We start from the raw sequence: 20,954 nt of genomic DNA, 5'->3' as shown, positions 1-20,954 counted from the left end.
AAGACTCCAGCCCAGCTGCAAGATTGCTTCTTGAAGCTAATGACCAACGTCAATGCGATAAAAAACGGTTATCCCGAGAACATGATCATCATGATAGCTGTTCCTGCTACCCCTTTGGAATACAGCCCTCTCTCCATCCCCATCATCAATGCAACACCACCACCACCACCGCCTCATTAGACTCATCATCACCATCACAGGTGGCTACTCTAAATATTTTCATTCTCTTTTTATTTCGTTATTTATTTTTTCCCCTTACAGATATATATATATATATATTCAATTTTTTGTTATGTAAATACATCTTGAAAATATTATCATGGTAGGATGGAGGCAATGGCGCCCGCGGCAGACATGGCAGTGCCAATGCATATTACGTTATCGTCATCAGCCATGTCAAGGGCAACAAGAGAACAAAACCGACATGCCAACAGCAACATAATCCAACACGAACCTTTACCTGTGGCTTCTAGTGACAACAATGGACGGAAAAAAATAGTTCTTTGGACTTTACAAGAGCACAAGTACATATTAATTAATGTATTATATATGTTTGTCGTTTAAAGGTCAGATAGAAAGAACTTTCCTATAAAATCTGCTAATCACTCATTATATCAAAATATTTTTAGCAGGTTGTTTCTCCAAGGGTGTGAAGAATTAGGAAAACAATGATTAAGAATTTCAAATGAATATGTTAAAACAAGAACTTATACACAAGTTGTTAGTCACGCTCAAAAATTCTTTGAACGCCAGGAAAAATAGCTAGACGAGAAAAGGTAACGGGAAAGAGTATGCATGACATAGTTGACTATCATACGTAATTTCTTCGTTAATCTAAAAATTATTTAATTTGTTACTCTAAACTCTTTGAATTATTTAATCATGATAGTTATCATATTTTAATTAATGTTTTATGTAGGATCTATAACATAATATGTGTGTTTATTGGACCAAAGAGAATTTACGAAAGAGGAGGAGACTACTCAAGTAAAAGAAAACACACAAATTTAATAGACTGAATATTTGTTTTAGTATATTTAGTTTGGTTTAATTATTACCTTAGTTTTTTTTTTCCTAAAATGTGAATGTGTGCCAATTTGACATTATTAGAGGGTAGCATATGGCTTAGTTTGATCAATGGTGTAGGAACATAGGTATGTATAGAACAATGCTGTAAGTATTGAAATATTTGATCCCCTAGCTCTCTTGCTCTGATGGCAATGTCGAAGTAGTGGTGGGCTAGGCTTTATCTAAGGTCTCGATGGCTTTACCAAAGGGACTTGGGGGGGGACAATGTATTTTTTTTAAAAATATTTATTAGTTTAAAATATAATCATTTAAGTAAGAATTCTTTGAAAATAATTTATCATAGAATATAGCATATTTTTATATAATTTTTATCAAAAATATTATATACATACTAAAAATTAATTACTAAATTGGTCATCATATATTATATATAAATACATGTATTGTCTAATTTAATTTTGCTTCTTAAAACATATTAATACATACTGTTAAATACTAACTAATAAAGTCAGAACGATAACATTCATAATTGTTACAAGTTACAAGAGATTTTATTCACTATGATTTGACATGGATATAGAGGATAATACACGAATGATTAAATAGGAACTGGATGCTCTTTTAATAATGGATGCGAAGGAGATGGAAGATCTACCGGCCTTTGATGATAATCAACCACTGCATTCTTGGAATTGCAACAAATAGATCCAGATGGTTGTTGATGATGAGTGTTTGCCGGAAGATGCCAAGCATACTCAACTTCAGCTCCAACCGCATACAACAAACATGGAAGAGTAATGTGCTGTTGACGTCAATGTTAATCAACCACCTTAGCTAGATTCTCCGCCTCAGCCTTCGTCCCAGCCTCTGCCTCAACCGTTGCTTCAGTCTAAGCATCAACCCATGTCGCAGACGGATATAAGCAACATGACATATCAGTTTTTTTCTGACACTTGGGGCTATCAACCACCGTTAGAGATGATTGCCGAAGTGGGTGATCATCAACCACTTCAATCTCAACCACATCCTCAGGTCTGGACTTGGGAGGAGAACAAAGCCTATGAGTCGGTTATTGCCAATTGTTTCCAGGATGCTATACACAATCGCTGGGAGACCGTGGCTACTCGTCTCCCTGGAAAGAATCTGGCCCAGCTGCAAGATTGCTTCCTGAAGCTAATGACCAAGGTCAATGGCATAAAAAACGGTTATCCTGAGAACATGATCATCATGATACCTATGCCTGCTATCCCTTTGGAACATAGCCCTCTCTCCATCCCATCGTCAATGCAATACCACCACCACTACCGCCTCATTGGGCTCATCATCAACATCACAGGTGCCTACTCTAAATATTTTCGTTCTCTTTTTATTTCTTTATTTATTTTTTTCCCATACAGATATATAGACACTCTGTTTCTCTGTTATGTAAATACATCTTGGTAATATTATCATGGTAGGATGGAGGCAATGGCGCCCGTGGCAGACATGGCAGTGCCAATACATGTTACCTTATCGTCATCAGCCATGTCAGGGGCAAAAAGAGAACAAAATCGACATGCCAACAGCAACATAATCCAACACGAACCTTTACCTGTGGCTTCTAGTGACAACAATGAACGACAAAAAATAGTTCTTTGGCCTTTACAAGAGCACAAGTACATATTAATTAATGTATTATATATGTTGTTGTTTAAAGGTCAGATAGAAAGAACTTTCCTACAAAATATACTAATCACTCATTATATCAAAATATTTTTTGGCAGGTTGTTTCTCCAAGGGTATGAAGAATTCGGAAAACAATGGTTAAGAATTTCAAAGAAATATGTTAAAACAAGAACTTATACACAAGTTGTTAGTCACGCTAAGAAATTCTTTGAACGCCAGGAAAAATAGCTAGAGGAGAAAAGGTAACGGAAAAGAGTATGCATGACATAGTTGACTATCGTACATAATTTCTTCGTTAATCTAAAAATTATTTAATTTCTTACTCTAAACTCTTTGAATTATTTAATCATGGTAATTATCATATTTTAATTAATATTTTATGTAGGAACTATAACATAATATGTGTGTTTTATTGGACTAAAGAGAATTTACGAAAGAGGAGGAGACTACTCAAGCAAAAAAAGACACACAAATAATAGACTGAATATTTATTTTAATATATTTAGTTTGGTTTAATTATTACCTTAGTTTTTTTTTTTCTAAAATGTGAATGTGTGCCAATTTGACATTATTAGAGGATAGCATATGGCTTAGTTTGATCAATGGTGTAGGAATATAGGTATGTATAGAACAATGATGTAAGTATTGGAATATTTGATCCCCTAGCTCTCTTTCTCTGATGGCAATACCGAAGTAGTGGTGGGCTAGGCCTTATCTAAGGTCTCGATGGCTTTGCCGAAGGGACTTTAGGTGGGAACAAGGTATTTTTTAAAATAATTATTAGTTTAAAATATATTAATTTAAGTAAGAATTCTTTGAAAACAATTTATCATAGAATATAGAATATTTTTATATAATTTTTATCAAAAATATTATATACATACTAAAAATTAGTCACTAAATTAGTCATCATATATTATATATAAATACATGTATTGTCTAATTTAATTTTGCTTCTTAAAACATATTAATACATACTGTTAAATACCAACTAATAAAGTCAGAACCATAACATTCATAATAGTTACAAGTTACAAGAGATGGTTATTCACTATGATTTGACATGGATATGGAGGATAACGCACGAATGATTAAATAGGAATTGGATGCTCTTTTAATGATGGATACGAAGGAGATGGAAGATTTGCCGGCCTTGGATGATAATCAACCACCGTATTCTTGGGATGGCAACAAACAGATCTAGATGGTTCTTGATGATGAGTGTTTGCCGGAAATTATGAAAAACCGGTAGGAGACGGAAGCTACCAAGCATACTCAGCCTCAGCTCCAGCCGCATACAACGAACATGGAAGAGCAATGTGCTATTGACGTCGATGTTAATCAACCACCTCAACTAGAATCTCCACCTCAGCCTTCGTCCTAGCCTCTGCCTCAACCTTGGATTCAGTCTCAGCATTAACCCAAGTCGCAGACAGATATAAGCAACATCACAGATCAGTTTTTTTCTGACACTTGGGTTTATCAGCCACCGTTAGACCTTATTGCCGAAGTGGGTGGTCATCAACCACTTCAATCTCAACCGCAACTTCAGGTCTGAACTTGGGAGGAGAAAAAATCCTTTGAGTCGGTTATCGCAATTGTTTCCAGGATGCTATACACAATCGTTAGGAGACTGTGGCCACTCGCCTCCCTGGAAAGACTCCGGCCTAGCTGCAAGATTGCTTCTTGAATCTAATGACCAACGTCAATGCCATAAAAAAAGGTTATACTGAGAATACGATCATCATGATACCTGTGCCTGCTATCCCTTTGGAACACAGCCTTCTCTCCATCCCCATCGTCAATGCAACACCACTACCACCACCGCCTCATTGGACTTATCATCAACATCACAGGTGGCTACTCTAATTATTTTCATTCTCGTTTTATTTCTTTCTTCATTTTTTCCCATACAGATATATAGATACTCTGTTTCTCAGTTATGTAAATACAACTTGGTAATATTGTCATGGTAGGATGGAGGCAATGGCGCCCGTGGCAGACATGGCAGTGCCAATGCATATTACATTATCGTCATCAGCCATGTTACGGGGAATAAGAGAACAAAACCGACATGCCTACAGCAACATAATCAAACACAAACCTTTACCTGTGGCTTCTAGTGACAACAATGAACGGCAAAAATAGTTCTTTGGACTTTACAAGAGCACAAGTACATATTAATTAATGTATTATATATGTTTGTCATTTAAAGGTCAAATAGAAAGAACTTTCCCATAAAATCTGATAATCACTGATTATATCAAAATATTTTTTGGCGAGTTGTTTCTCCAAGGGTATGAAGAAGTAGGAAAACAATGGTTTAGAATTTCAAATGAATATGTTAAAACAAGAACGTATACACAAGTTGTTAGTCACGCTCGAAAATTCTTTGAACGCCAGGAAAAATAGCTAGAGGAGAAAAGGTAACGGGAAAGAGTATGCATGACATTGTTGACTATCGTGCGTAATTTCTTCGTTAATTTAAAAATTATTTAATTTGTTACTCTAAACTCTTTGAATTATTTAAGGTGAATTATACGGTGCAGATGTTGTTTTAAAGAGGTGGATCATACCGCAAAAAGGGAAGACGGCCTGGTTGCAAGGAAGCAGAGTCATGAGTGGAAAGACAGATGGCTCGGCTATTGAGCCGCACAGCTCATGCACGAAAGATCCGTTACGTGCAGTGAAGATCCGTTACGTTACGGGGTAAGGGAGAAATTTTTTTTTTGTTTTTTTGTGAGGAGAAGGAGATTGGCTACAGTCTTAGTGTTACTGGATTTTGTGCTCGTTTCGTTCATTCTTTCGTTCTCGTTCATTAGTTCCTTTCTCTATTGCCTTCACGCCGGTAAGGCTAGTAAAAACCTCTAAAAGAAGGAGCAGTTGTCTGCAAATAAAAGAAGGAAAAAAGCAAATAGGAGCAGCGATCCTGAACCCAACATGCTTAGCTTCCAGGCGCAAATCAAGATTTCGAACCAGAAAGGCACACCCAGAAGAACCTACATTGATATTGTCTCATCACCTTCGACATCGCGTAAGGAGCAGAGTTGGTCGTCAAGTGTCAGCGTTGGAAAGGGATCCATGGGGAGGGAGGCGTTAGAGCAGCTGGAATTAGAATTAATCTGTCTTTGCGGCAGTCATCAAAGACAGCCATGGATACGATAGTCTGGTCTTCGAGGAAGGGTGGTCAATCGCCAATGAATTAGGAGGAGGAAGATGGTGCGAGTTTCTGCAACTGGGCTGCAGGTCTGGATTGTAGTTGTCCATAGAATCCGAGTCCAGTTAGGATCTGTTTAGTCTGGCCCGAACTATGTTAAAAATCTAATTTAAAGAAGCTCAGTTCATGACCAAAAAAAAAAAAGCTCAGCAAAAAATAAATAAGTAAGTTTTTTAAAAATAAAAATAAATAAGAGATATTTAGTTATTTAATGTAAAAAAATATAAAAAAATAAATTTAAATTAAATTCAGTATACTTAAAAATGAATACATTGTTATTATGTGTGATAAAATGAAGATGAAAATGTAGTAAAAAAAAAATCGAAACGGATATTTATAAAATAATTATCTATTAACGGGTCTATAGACATGAGTTAATTTTTTATTATTTTTAAAAAATTAATTTTTGTATGTTTATTTTTAAAATTATGAATTTAGTACAATAATTTAAAAAAAATGTAAATATTTAGATATAAATATACAAATTCTAAAAGTTATTAAATTTTAGAATCTATAAAAGTTATGGCCGTAAAACTATGTAGGATAGTAAAAAATTTATTGTGTAATTATTATAGATAATAGAATGAATATAAAATATTCATAAAAAAATTATTTATGAACGTTAGATAAGTTTATGATTTATTTTGTAATATTATTTAATTTAAAGCAAAGATTAAAAAAATATTCGATGTATTCTTTGTCTCTTTTTTTTCTGTTTTAAATCAACTATAAAGAAATACATGTACTCGAAAATTAAATTGAATACCCATTTAAGAAATTAACATATTAATATTTTGTTGTGTTTTTATTATATAAATAAAATAATTAATGTGGTATACCAATCAAATAATATTGTGAAATATAAAATGATTATATTTATGTTGTATGAAACATTTAGTTTAATTTAAGTTAAAAATAAATATTCATTTATGAGAAAATTTTAAGTATAATACACTATAGAATCAATTATTTAAAAAATTAAGATAATTGGCTCATCCAATACAAAATAGTTTGAGAAGAAAAAAATGAGATTTAATTTAAACGATAAATTTTAATGTACTCAAGTAAAAAAAAACACGTGACATAATCAATTATAACAATAATTTTATCCTATGCAAAGCAGTTTATACCAAAAAATATGAGTTAACGAGATGTTTTTGGCCAACCTTCAGTTCATTGTTGAAGTAAAGAAAACACATATTAGCTAGATAAAAAGGAAAAAATAATTCGGGATCATGAATCAAACTAACCACAGAAAGTATAACATCCTAAGATTTCGAATGAGGTTTTTTATTTAATTAATAACTAAGTAATTAATTAATTAACAGTGTAATGATTTAAGATTTAAATTTAAAATAAAGAATTAAAAAATAATGCATTTAAAAAAAATTAATCTATTTAATTTAATATTTAAATTACTATGTTCTTGTATGTTGTACGGGATAATACATAACATTATATAAAAAAATTTTATTAAAATTTAAATAAAAAATACATGTAGTAATTATTATAAATATTTTATAATTTAAGGATATTAAAAATAATTAATATTTATTTTAATTAATTTAGATTAGTTGAATGGTTATCTCATTTGTCTGCTGAAGCAAGTATTTAGAGTTCGAATTTCACCCTTAATAAATAGAGCATGAATATGCGGTGGATTAATCCTCAGCTTGCCGAGTTAGTACAAAAAAATTTTATTTGTCTTTGAAATAGATTAATTTTTCATTAATAGCAATACTTGTAGACCTTTCTCTCAAAACAATATAATCAACGTTGTTATTTGTTAGAACTTCACATTTTATGAAACAATTTTTAAATTTTCACATTTATAAACTTATGTCGTTACAAAAGTTATTAGATCGATTAATATTTCTTAATAACATGGTGTATCGAAACACCATCGTTGAGTATTAGTTAGTGTGAAGAGAAACCAGTAATAACTTTTGTTATTCATTATATAAATTATGCTACTGAAAAATTAATTAATATTTGCTAGATTTGTAAATACATTTTCTTCTAATTTCTTATACTATTTTATTTGACAATATTTACCATTAAAAAATAACATAACCTTACTATCCCACAATATATATATATATATATATATATATATATATATATATATATATATATATGGTGTGCAAAATAATTTCTTGTCTTCAAATTAATGGTTAGTGAGATAAAATTTCATATATTCTTGCTGAAGACAATATTATTATGCCTTTTTTTTCATAGAAACCATTGAAAGAAAGAATCGTCAGTAAAAAGATGAGGCTCTCTTATAATATGTATGACTTTTTATGATAATAAAATAAAAATAAAAAGCAGAAAATAATGTTGTGTATATTTAAGTTAATTTTAATCTTCTTTAATAACCAGATTTATCATAATGTAACTGATAAACAATGATAGTTAATACCGATTGGATATGTTTTGAGTATGCTATACATTTTATGATTTTGTACGGAACAATATTAATTTCAATATATATATTTATTATTGGGTATTAAGAATAAAAAGTATTTGTATCGTTAGAATTTTTCCAACCTTCCTCAACTCTGGTCGTGATTAGGCCTAAAAGATGACCTACCTCGTTGGACAATAAATGTAATCCAATCAATTTTTATCCGATAGTGCTATACATTCGCAGGATCATAGGAGAATCACATTCGCATAATCATAGGAGAATTAACTTTATCGATATAAGAATATGGTATTTAGTTACCACATGAGTATTTTTATTATTTTATATGTAGAATTATCAATGAATTATGTATGGCTTTTGATGAAAATGATATATTCAACATAGATATTGTTTGTTAGGTAAAAGATAACCGATTGACAAAGAAAATTAATTGCAATGGGTATATTCATTTTAAAAAATATTTTTTTATATAACACTATAAAAAATATCATGGTCAACCTGAATTACTACAGGGTCAACTTCCATCGACAGCGGTAGAATGTCTAAACTGAGACATTTTTGGACAACAATATTTGTCAAACAAACAATTAATGAAACACTCATCCATACATTCTCATTTTGAGTATATTTATACATAAAAAAAAGTATTGAAATAGCAAAAGCGATAAAAAGAATGATGATTTTTATAATTTTGGGTGGCTATCCATATAATTATATAGAAGATCAGAGGACTATAATTATCAAACAAAATTAGTTTTATTTACTGCATTTAATTTGAATAAGTAAAAAATTATCTTATTGCATTTTAGTCCTTAATTCACATGATTTAAATTTAGCTCAATATATATGAGTTGAATTGATTTAATTATTAGTAAAACATACATTCAGAACCTATTTTATGCATAGATTTGTTTTTTTAATGATTAATTAATTAATCTAATTAATTAATTAATACAAATTAGTAGTATAATTAATTTGATTTAATAAATTAATTTAAAAATACTAACAAAATATTAGAAGAACTAAATTAACCCTAATACTACCAAATTAATTTGATATCAAAGATAATAAATTATGTGATCTTTAAATATCTAATTAAATCAATTAATTGATATAGTTGATTTATCATAATAAATTGTATTTATTGAATTAAAAGAAACAAATCGTTAAACACTCTTGTTGGCACGCATGTCACGTCAACTCCATCGTTAAGTGTAGGGACCTGATTTTTATATAATAGCATAGATAATAAATAGAATATATGATTTTTTTATAAATTCTTGTTTTTAATGAGTGTTAAATTTGTTGTCAAATTCTATATTACCTTTAAAATTTTAGCATAATTGTGTATGAAATGAATTAAGTCAAAAAAATTAATATGTAAATCACATTATTATTACAAATTACTTTTTTAACATAATTACTAGTGGTTATTTGAACCATTAAATTTAGCTTCTAATGATATTAAAGTCAACCTATTTTATTATCTTATACCTTCAAAAAATTTACACGACTAACAGTTTTCGAGAATATAACAAAATGTGGTTATACGATTGACTTCGTTTATGATTCATTTTAAATCTAGCTCAATTCTATATAATTTGTGTCTAATAGCTATTTCCAAATTCTAAAGGTAGAAAATTGTATAACTATTAAGAAGGTAGAATTCAAATTTGATATTTCACTTGCGCGCGAATTAGATTCTAAGAAAAGTGTGACTATGATTGTTCTTCTTTTATTCTTCTTTTTTGATTTACGATTCTATTTATTTTTCTTATTTCATTCGAAGATCTTTCTATTATCCAAAGATATTTTTGTTTGATTTATAATTATGTTTATGATCCTTTATTTGTTGAAAGATCCATTCCATTTTATTTATTTATGCAAAAGTTATTATTCTTGTGTTATTTATTTTACCTTGTTTTATAGCCTGCGAGAGCATTAAATTAAGGTTTATTAGTTTGCGTTTTATGTGTTTTAATGCTATAGGCATTTCATACGTGCCATATATGTCATATCATAAGTAAATAAAAAGCATATAAAAGTCACACCACTCCGACTAATAAAGACTTTTGAAAGAATAATATTGCATCATCACTGTTTTTAATTTAACACTCGGAATGGTTAGGATGGATACGATGCAACTGTATATATAAATTACTGGAAAAAATTTATTTTTCACTCTCTCCTACCGTACCATCTTCAGGATACATATTAAGAAAATTACGATATTGTTGAAGGTACCAGATAATAAATAAATTATTTACAATAAAGCATTAATAGAAATAGATGTATCAAGTGATTGCAATTGTGATTATGATCTTTTTTTTAATTATGTGATACGAATAAAGTTTGTCCTTGTCAATTTTTTCTCAACTACTAACCGTTTAAATAAAAACCACTTAGTCACTATTTTTACATATAAATTATTTAATATATGTAATTTCATATTCTTTTAAAAATATTTCGTAAGATTTTGAATATCAACTACTAATATAATTAAAAGAAAGCTTAAATTCAATTTAAAAATATTAGCTGTTACAGGAAAAGACGGTGCATTAGATGGGATTGAGACAACTTAAAAACTTAGAGGAATAATTGCTATAAATTGAGTAAGTAGTTTGGATATTAAAAAAAAATGGCTGTGTAAAGTTTGTAAATACAGTGAATAGAGTAAGGACAATTATCAATAGGCATTAACGGAAAATAAATTTATTTAACGTATAAAGGCCTTCTATCATTCAATATTTAATGGAAATTAAATTTGAACACGAAAACTGCATGGAAGTTTCTACTGTCAATTCTGCTACGTTATTAACTGTATGTTAATTTCTGTCAACTCTTGGGTATAATTGTGTTTAATAAAAGTGTCTTTTTTTTACTATATTTAATTGAAGTATTTTTATAAATATATTTTCTAAATGTGTTTGTTTATATATGTGTTTAAACTATAATAATTAATCATTGTTAGCAATAAGTTGGCTGATAATATATTAGTACTCCATACTTTTCCTTTTACTATATGTTGTACTTGTTATAAGTGTCCTTAGTTTTATTTATTTTTATCCATTTTATTTAATTTGAATCAAAGTTGTAAGACTTTAAAGTAAAAATTTTTTATTTTAATAATTCTCATACATAGAATAAATTCTTTATAATGATTTTATTTTTGATACTGTGAATTGAGTATTTAGCCTTAAAAAGTATTTATTTTTTTACGAATTCGTTTGTAGGTGTTATCATCAGAAACTTTATCGAAGAATATTATTAGTTATAGTTTCCCATATACTAGTTGGTACTGGGAGTGGATTAGACTATCGAAAAATTAAGTTTTTGAGATGATTCACTTTAATCAAATAGGTAAATACTAAAGAGGAATTGTGTAAATTAGAACTACTTCATCATTAGAGTGGAATATAACAAATGAATAAGGAAACGTAAATTTAAAAAAAAATTAATATCTTTCTTATTTTATTTAAAGGTACTGTATTTAATAAAATGTCATTAATTAATATTTTAACTGTTTAAGTTTGTTGATTACTATTATTATTACTATTTGAAATTTGAAACAACTGAATGTGATCATAACAAAATTAAAATAACAAATTGGATTGACCGAAGAAAATACATTTTGAACATGATACGGTAATAATTTTTAAATCAGACACACCATTCGAGCGACTTGCTACTATTAGACAAAGATAAAAATAAAAGACTTGAACTAAAAAATAGAAGATGATGTATTTATAATAGTTAGTTAAATTTTTTGCTTTCGTTTGCTTTTGTTGGTCAGATTATAATAAATCGAGTCAATATTTATAATGATTTAATTTCTATAATCTTATCTAGTTTCCTTAATTAATTGCATCGCATATCCAAATTTAGAAAACGAGATGCAGTGTTTCGATGTAACATTATGCATACGATTCTATTAGGGTTCACGTACAACGAAACATTAGCCATAGAAAGATAAAGTTGCAGCTGACGCAACAAAGCTTACGGTAACAAGGTCAACCTAAACTGAGAGATGTTTATTAGATATAAGAAGAAAGCATAATTTCTAGGGAGGCCGCACGCAATGTTCTGGCTTCGCATGTCGTTCATGAGCAGGGCATGCGCCCCACCACACTAAACCGCGTCGGATTCGGAATCAGAGGGAAACTCACGTTGAAGGAGATGCCTATGATGCTTGTAAGCTGACCTCATCCTTTCATATCGGGACCTCAAGCTGTCTAGTTCCTGTTGGAGCCGTTCGATGACCGTTGTGGCCTCGTCCTGCAAATCATGATTGTAGTCGTCGATGTGTTTTCCATAAAGGTTGAGCAGCTTCGTGATCATAGCCGCGGCGGCATCCTCACGTGCCAAGTGTTGGTCGGTAGAGTATCTCCCCGCTGCGGTCATCTCCGGGGTACCAGGACCTGGTGGGACGGAGATGAGAAACCTTTGGACTAGTCCCCTATCCGTGAGTTCCCTTAGCTGTGACTTAAAAATCGGTGGTGGGCGGTTTATCTCCTTGCAAAGTAGTCTTAAAGAAGTCTGTCGGCTAGTCCATATGGCAACCTTACTCCAGTCACGCTCGGGTACGAAGCAGAGACCTATCATTTGAAAAGGAATATAATCCGCCGGGTATCAAAAAGAAGCGGACATAGGATGCGATGCCATTTGGATTTTAATAAAATGACATAACATATGGGTTCAGGTTAGAGAGACTGACCTCCTTGCTCGCGTTCAGCAATCGACAGCTGACGCAGAGTTTCGTCCGGCAATTGGGGTAGTCTTCGTTGTCTACTTGGAACTATAGGTGTGGAAGGACCTCCTTCATTTTGTGTTGCTTGAGCTATGAGCCCCCGGACGTGTTGAATGGCAGCAACCTCAGCAACGCTTGGGGAGTGGTGGGTTGGGTTCCACATAAGTTGATAAGTCGGTACGTTTTCAGTTTTACGTTTGTGGAGGTGTGATCACGTGATCAGTGCGGGTTGATGTCCCTTACCAGGAAGGAGTTAGAGTAATTTATAGTTGCTCCGTTCCTACAGAGAGATGACGTCGAAGAGAACGGGCTGCCACTCAAGACGAAGCTATGGGAACCTAACTAGGTGGTCAATAAATCAGAAGTTCTTTTTGGCTTTAAAAAAATTTAAAATTGATTAATTGAAAGGGAAATGCTAGTTGTACAATATTAATCAGCCTTTAATCAGCCTTTAATCAAATTTAAATAATATTTAATTATTTTTTAGTGTAGCATGTTCCTATTTTGTAGATACATATCTATAATTAGATTTTAATTTAAATTTAAATTTTAAAACCCACCCATTTCATTGGTGGTTACGGTGACTTTGCTTTACTTTCGTAACTTCAGTAACAGATACAATTTTTTAAATTCCTTATTCTACGGGACATTCACACGCATTAGTGAATCCCAAATCAAAAAGGACGCTGCGAGCTGAATTCTCCCATCTCGTCTTCATTGGTGAAGACTATCACCACCTTCCAACTGAAGCACTCTCTCATTTTGCATTGGTGAAAGGTATAATTTTTTTTCACACATGTATTTATGTAATTTGTTAAGAAATATCATGTTCAATATTTTTAATTATATTTTAATTTAAACATAAAAACACTCTGCTGATTTAATTGGAACAAGGTTGATCTTATTTAATTTTATTAATAAAGTTGTTGCAAATAAAGTACTTTCTACGTAAGTAATTTGAGCAAAGAAGCAAAAAAAATCTGGAGTTTAAGAAAGAAGATGTAGTTGATATGGTCATAAAAATTCTGTTGTTATTTATCAATTATAACACATATGATAGTATGATATTTTATTCAAAATATTTTTAAAACATATCAAAAATCAGGCTAACTTTAAATATTTAAATTTAAACGTTAATAATACAATTAATCTTTTTATTTTTTATTCGATCAAATGAATATAATATTTATTATTTAAATTATTAGTTGAATTTTTTTCGATACTTATTAGTTTTCAAAATTATTATAATCAATAATTAATTTAAAATTGTGTTGTTATTTTTCGATTATAACACATCATAGATTTTTACGATTTTAGATGTGTTTTAAAATATTTTGTATATAATATCATACTATTAGATGTGTTATCATTAAAAAGTAACGAAAAAATCCAACCAATAATTTAAATAATAAATATTAGATGCATTTTATTGAATCAAAAATCAAAAGATTAATTGTATTATGTACGTTTTTATTTAAAAACTAGAATTTAACAATTTTGAAAACGTTTATATCTAAAAACTAGATTTTTATCATTTTAGATGTGTTTTAAGAATATTTTGTATATAATATCATACTATTAGATGTGTTATAATTGAAAAATAAAAACACAATTTTTTATGACTATACCAACTACATCTTCTCTTATAAACTCTAGATTACTTTTTGCTTCTTTACTCAAACTAATTAAGTACACGTCCTGAATCGTAACAATCCACGCTAATTACTTGTACAAGTTCTTATCTTTATTCTCATCCCAACAAATAGATGTATTTCTTTTAATTTCAGTGTAACCAGCCCATGCAACCAACCCAACAAGCTAATTGACTATGAAAGCTATGCAACAAAAATAATATCTTTTGATCATTAACACACTACTAAATAGAACTTAATCATAATTTCCTTGCACCCGTCAGAGTTAATCCATTTTAAAAAGTAAAAAACCTTTAGAATTTTAAAAGTTAAAATTTAAATTTTGAGTAATTTAAATTTTAGATGTGTATTTAAATTATAAAATATTATTATATTAAATATATTAAATTTAAAACAGAAATTTAAGATTTAAATTTTAAATGTTAGTTTGATTTAATTTGAATTTTAAATATAAATTTAATTTTTAAAGACACTAAATCTATTTATAATTTTTAGATGTGTTAGTTTTATTTTTTTTGAATTACTGTAAGAAAAGGCTGAAAATTGTACCATATTTAAAGGATACCTAGTTGAACCGATTACTATATTTTCTTCCACACACCTATTTTTATTGTTGACATTTTTTAAGAAAATAAAATCCTTAAAGATAGATACAAGAGGAGTCCTGATAATTTGTGTTTACATTACAAAATCAGAATCCTTTCTTGTGTGAAAGGAGAGGTAGAAATTTGGTGTAATATCCATAAGAACCTCATCAAACATGATGTGGTTATATTTGTTTGTTGCTGATAACAAAAATACTCAAAAACGAGTTGAGAATGTAAAATACATAGAAATTAACTATTACGGGTGACACACTTACAGGAGTGAATCAATTTGTTATCCTTTAATATAACTTACATATAAAATTGAAGGAGAGTACAAAGTACGTTTTTATTTTACTCGACATGCTAAAATAATCAATTTCATAGACCATAGCAAGTTATATATAAATTTAAAGGAGCCATTCTAAATGTGTAATAGATCGAGGCTCCAAAATTGGGATCGAGATCGTTAAATAAGGTTTGTCAAGGATTGAAGGAATGTAACCCTTAATGTACTAAACAAACCCTATAGTGACGACTCTCAATACCTTATTAGACATGGGAATGCGTGAGCTTTTAGACCTCACTCCTTATTCGGACATGAAGTAAACGCATTGACTGACAAGTCTCCGCCTTAGTCCGTACATGAGTCGGTAGAATTTTCCCAATGCCACCCAATCCCAGTGCATAAAATGAGATGAGATCCATGACGTAAGAAAGAACTTGTGCACCACACACTTTTAATCGTGGTCTAGTCACGGCACCGTCGTGATCATTTGTGGATGCCTTAGACGAGGTGTTAATCTTGTATGGTTGAGAGAACGGTGCACAGTGTGCATCTTTGGGAAAGCATAAATTTTGAATTGAGAAGGCAAGACCATGACCATGAGGGTGCATTCCTATATATGGTTGTGTATGGGAGGTGAAATGGGGACCACAACAAAAAAGTGAAAAGTAGGTTGTGTTGACGTTAATATCATTGTTTCTCCCTCAGTGTAAGACTAGGAAGTGAATTTATGCATGATAACAATTAATTTTTATGTTTATTTTATATTAAATTTAAGGAAGTGGTAGTTATTCTTTGAAATATAATATTCTGATGAGACAATTATACTTCTCTTCGTTTACTGTGAGTAAAATAACACTATCATCTCCTCCATAAACAAAACGTATATTTTCTTCTATTTTAGCTTTCAAAAAATCTCCTGCGTAAGTTATTTTAAAATTTTTTTGTATTAACTAATGTTAACTTTAACTTTTTTCACGAAAAAGAAAATTATTTTTTACAAAAATAGCCTGTAGCAAAAATTTTAATTTTTGTTATTAAATTTTGCTTACTGAGATAGCATTTAATAAAATATTTTTTATTAGTAATTATTTTCTAAAATACCCTTCAAAAAATTTTTAATTATTAAATTTTTTTTTACCAAATTTTTTGCTAACAATTATAGTTATTTGTTTTTAAATTAATTTTTCAATATCAATATATATTATGTTAACATTAAATAAAGAAAATACTTTGTGACAATTTTTTTTGTCTAACGTTATAATAATTTATATCGATAAAGAAAAATTGATTATAAAAATAAATGTTAACGAAAATTTTGATAAAACCACAACTTTTTTTTTACCAAAGATAGGAGACTCGAACCCGCAACCTCTTAATTGAGTATGGGGAGTCTATGCCATTTAAATTATTACTCGTTGGCAATAATTTGAAAAGATAGGAGACTCGAACCCCCAACCTCTTAATCACAACTTAATAATTAAAAGAATCTTAAACGGTATCTTAGACAAAAAATAATTTAATTATAAAAAATTTTTTATGATATTTTTGTCAAAACAATTTCATAAAAAATAATTTATTAAAGAATATATTGGAAAGCAAAATTTAATGACAAAAAATATTTCTTTTACTAAAGGGTATTTTTATAAAAGAATAATTTATTCTACTAGACCAAGTACCTTGTTTCACTTTACAATTCCCTGCCAGTCTGGCACTAATTGAGAAAGAAGAAAAATCAAAATATTGAATTTGAGTTGGAACACAAAAATAGAAAAAAATATCAAATTAAATTAAAAATTTTGCAAACGAATAATGTTTGAACTCTCAATATCACAAATAATTTATATACACATGACTAACAAAATTCATAAAATAAATCTATAGTCATGTCCTATCATAAGTCTATAAAAGAAGTTGTCATTCGATACTATAGAGCCACTTCTCGTACGTACTAGATGGATGCAAATACGACCGTAAGGTTCCGTCCAGTTCTCAAGAAGTACACAACGAAAGTTGCAAGCACCCTCGTTGCCTGAAGCCCCCGTCACTGGAGCCCTCCTAATTGTCGGAACGGGTGCGGTGGAACATGCGGGTAGGTAAGACGCATGCATCGGTCATGTTAATGAAGACACCCCACTTATTTCAGCATTGGAGTTTGCCAAAATAGTGGTGGACATCAGCCAAAGATAACTTGTGTTAACCGTCGACTGCTCCCTCTTCAACTTACTGGAAAGGATACTGAAACCATTGTCCTTCCAGTTCCGGATGTGAACATAATGTCTACATCCTATGAATTTCCAATTTCACTCATTCCCATGTGTGCGGTACACCATCAAGAGCCGCGTAGCTTGTTATATTGGCAGAAGAGGTTAAGGGTATGAAAGTATAACATGATCCGAAAGTAGGCATTATTCACATCTCTCATGTATGTGGGCATGAGTTACATATTGATGTGTTTGAGGTGTAGACAAAGACCTCATTCAAATAGTATTTATAGAACCCAAGTTGTTTTTGTAAGTTTGTCGTTTAGTAACTTTTGAAAAAATCCATAATATCTTGCATTTCAATAATATAATCAAAATCACATGCAAGTATCTTAGTATTTGTTTTCCAAATAAAACACATACATATAAATCGTATACGAGTTATCAACAATTTTCCATTGATAGTAACAATGGAATTTTTAAGATAATAAGTTAAAATTAATTGTGTACCATAAATCGATAATAATGATTTAAAGAATATAAAGTCTAATATTAAAAATTCACACCAGTAAATATTAATAAATTTATCTGTTTCGATCGAGTGTACTAAATTTTAAAGTCTATTATCTACTATATATATATATGTATATAGTAGAAAAACAAACAATTAAATAAGAACTGTTAAAGATATCAATTTCAGAAACTTTTTTTTTGTGGTCATAGTTATTAAAACCAGAGTCGGTTCGACTAAAAAATTGAAGAACCGGATCTAATACCGGTATAGTCAGACATTTAGACCGTATAAGGTACAGAACTAGAACGAACCGGCCAAATCCAGAGTTAACCGGTGAAAACCGGTCAATTTGGCTATTGATTTTGAATCCCATGACCGATACAAGGCTAGGTTGACGAATCTTCCCACTTGCGATTCTCTGCAACCATGGCATGCGTGATTATACAGAGAAGAAAAGGAGACTGGACATAAAGATGGAGGGCACGTTGATGCACACTATTTCTCGAGATCTTTTTATGCATTGCGAATCATGTGAGTGCACCTGGCTTGTCTTTTCTACTTTGTATGTGTCACTGTTTTATTCTGCTTTATTATCATCCATGTGAGTTCCTGGTTATGGGCATGAGAATTGGATGAACAGCGATGACGGAGCTGTTAACGTGGTGGTGTCTCTGCGTAATGAACTCCCATCGCATCGCTCCGTCTCGGTGTTAGTAACCCACCGACGCTTGAGTCATGGGTGCAGCATTGTAAACCCTAACAGCGGCAGAACAAGCTGCATAGTTCATGGTTTGGATGGGTCCTTCCTACCCGTTACCAACAAAAGTACCTTGGGCCTACAAAAATGGGCCACAAAGTAACAATAAACCAAACGAGAATCTAATTCGTTAAGCTATGAAACAAAACCTGTCATAAGCTATGGCCCTAAACAACCCAATGTAATGACTTGGGTCAGGGTAAGATTTTTTATATTCAAGTTAAATATCTTATATTCAAGTTAAATGTTGTAATTTTTGTTATTCTTTACGTCATCATAAATTTTTAACCATGGAAATAAATTATTACAACAACGAGGCTATAATTCAGAAAAAAAAAAACTAAAAATATCATATATATATATATATATATATATTTTGAAATCAATGGTTTCTTGTAAAAGTTTAGATCAATAAAGAAATATAAAACGACAAACTTAAAATATAATAAGTTTTATTTTTTGGGATACTAATACAAGATATTACATTGTGCAACATACTTTATCAGTAGTGGCTTATGTTGATGTCCTCTTATCTATATATAACAGTTGAAAAAAATATTATTTGAATGGAAGTTTTCTAAATTGATAAAATTTATTACAAAAATCTAACTTCTTCTGCTTGTATTAATTATTAATCCATAGTTACATATTATTTACTTCATTGTGAGTCTAGATTTTAAGCTTATCTTTCTTATTGCAATGGAAGTCTATAACTTTGAGTTAGAATTACGTATAAATTACTTGGATTTACAAATTCTTGCTTCAGCAATGAGTACAACCATGATCACTCAAACTAAGCAAGCATAGTTACCGTAACCCATATATATTTTAAGGATGATTTTAACTGATGCTTCAATTGTAGCCTTAGCGCAATAGGTATGGTATTGTGTCAATATGCCCCACGAAAGAATAATTCTCACGGCTAATGGGGATAGTAAATAATTAAATAAAAACTACATAATTTAATTAAAGACTTCTTACTACATTTTGTAGTGTACATTAAATATCTATGACTATTTCAATCGTAAACAATGTTTGATTTGAATACATGTTTCGGCTACTCATGAATAGCAAGTAGTTTCTATTCTTTAATTTGTACTCCAATGTCATCCACATTGCAGGAAGTCAACGAGGACTCATTTTTCGGGCACAAAGAACACGAGCAACAAAAGTCATAGTGGAGTGAAGCGAGCAACCCCAGTTGAATCTTCTGGAAACGCGACGTGGTCATGTGCAAGATGAGAGACACCTCCGCGCAAACGGTGGTAAATGAACACTTTATAAGACTATTTAACAATAGTAACAAGTTATTTGCCCCATGGGACCCTCGGTGTACCCACTTTGAACTGGATATGACATGATGAATTAAGAAAAGAAAAATTTCCAACTTGTTTTTTTTTTAGGCAGTGATTTGTTGTCTAATCAAACGTTACTACAACCTTGTAGAATACTAATACCCTTATGTTGTGGTCGGTGAAAAATTTTCGTGCCTCCCATAAACTAATGTCATTTGTTTTTCATTATTAAAATATTTGAAAATAAAGAATAAGCCACTGAGTACATTAAGAGCACCAATACCCAATGTAACGATGAGGGCTAGAAATAACAGACTTAGAAAGCTTAGTAGAATGTCAAACAATGTTAACCATTCAGTCATGAAATAGATAGTCTTAGGTTTATCTATAGTCGTGAACACTGCTTATGTAATGGATAATTCAAAATTGTTTCATATATTTAAGAGACCTTTTATGCACATGCAAATTTCAAGTTTGAAGCCTATGTTAGCTGTCTTAAATTAGTTTATTTCTCTACATGTAATCTGTATTTTTTATTTGGTTTGGAACTCTTTTTTAATTTTTCCTTTTTTTTTA

The sequence above is a fragment of the Arachis ipaensis genome, chromosome B7 (assembly GCF_059453495.1).
Source record: "Arachis ipaensis isolate K30076 ecotype BB chromosome B7, ASM5945349v1, whole genome shotgun sequence".
Classification (NCBI taxonomy): domain Eukaryota; kingdom Viridiplantae; phylum Streptophyta; class Magnoliopsida; order Fabales; family Fabaceae; genus Arachis; species Arachis ipaensis.
This window is presented reverse-complemented; position numbering follows the sequence as displayed.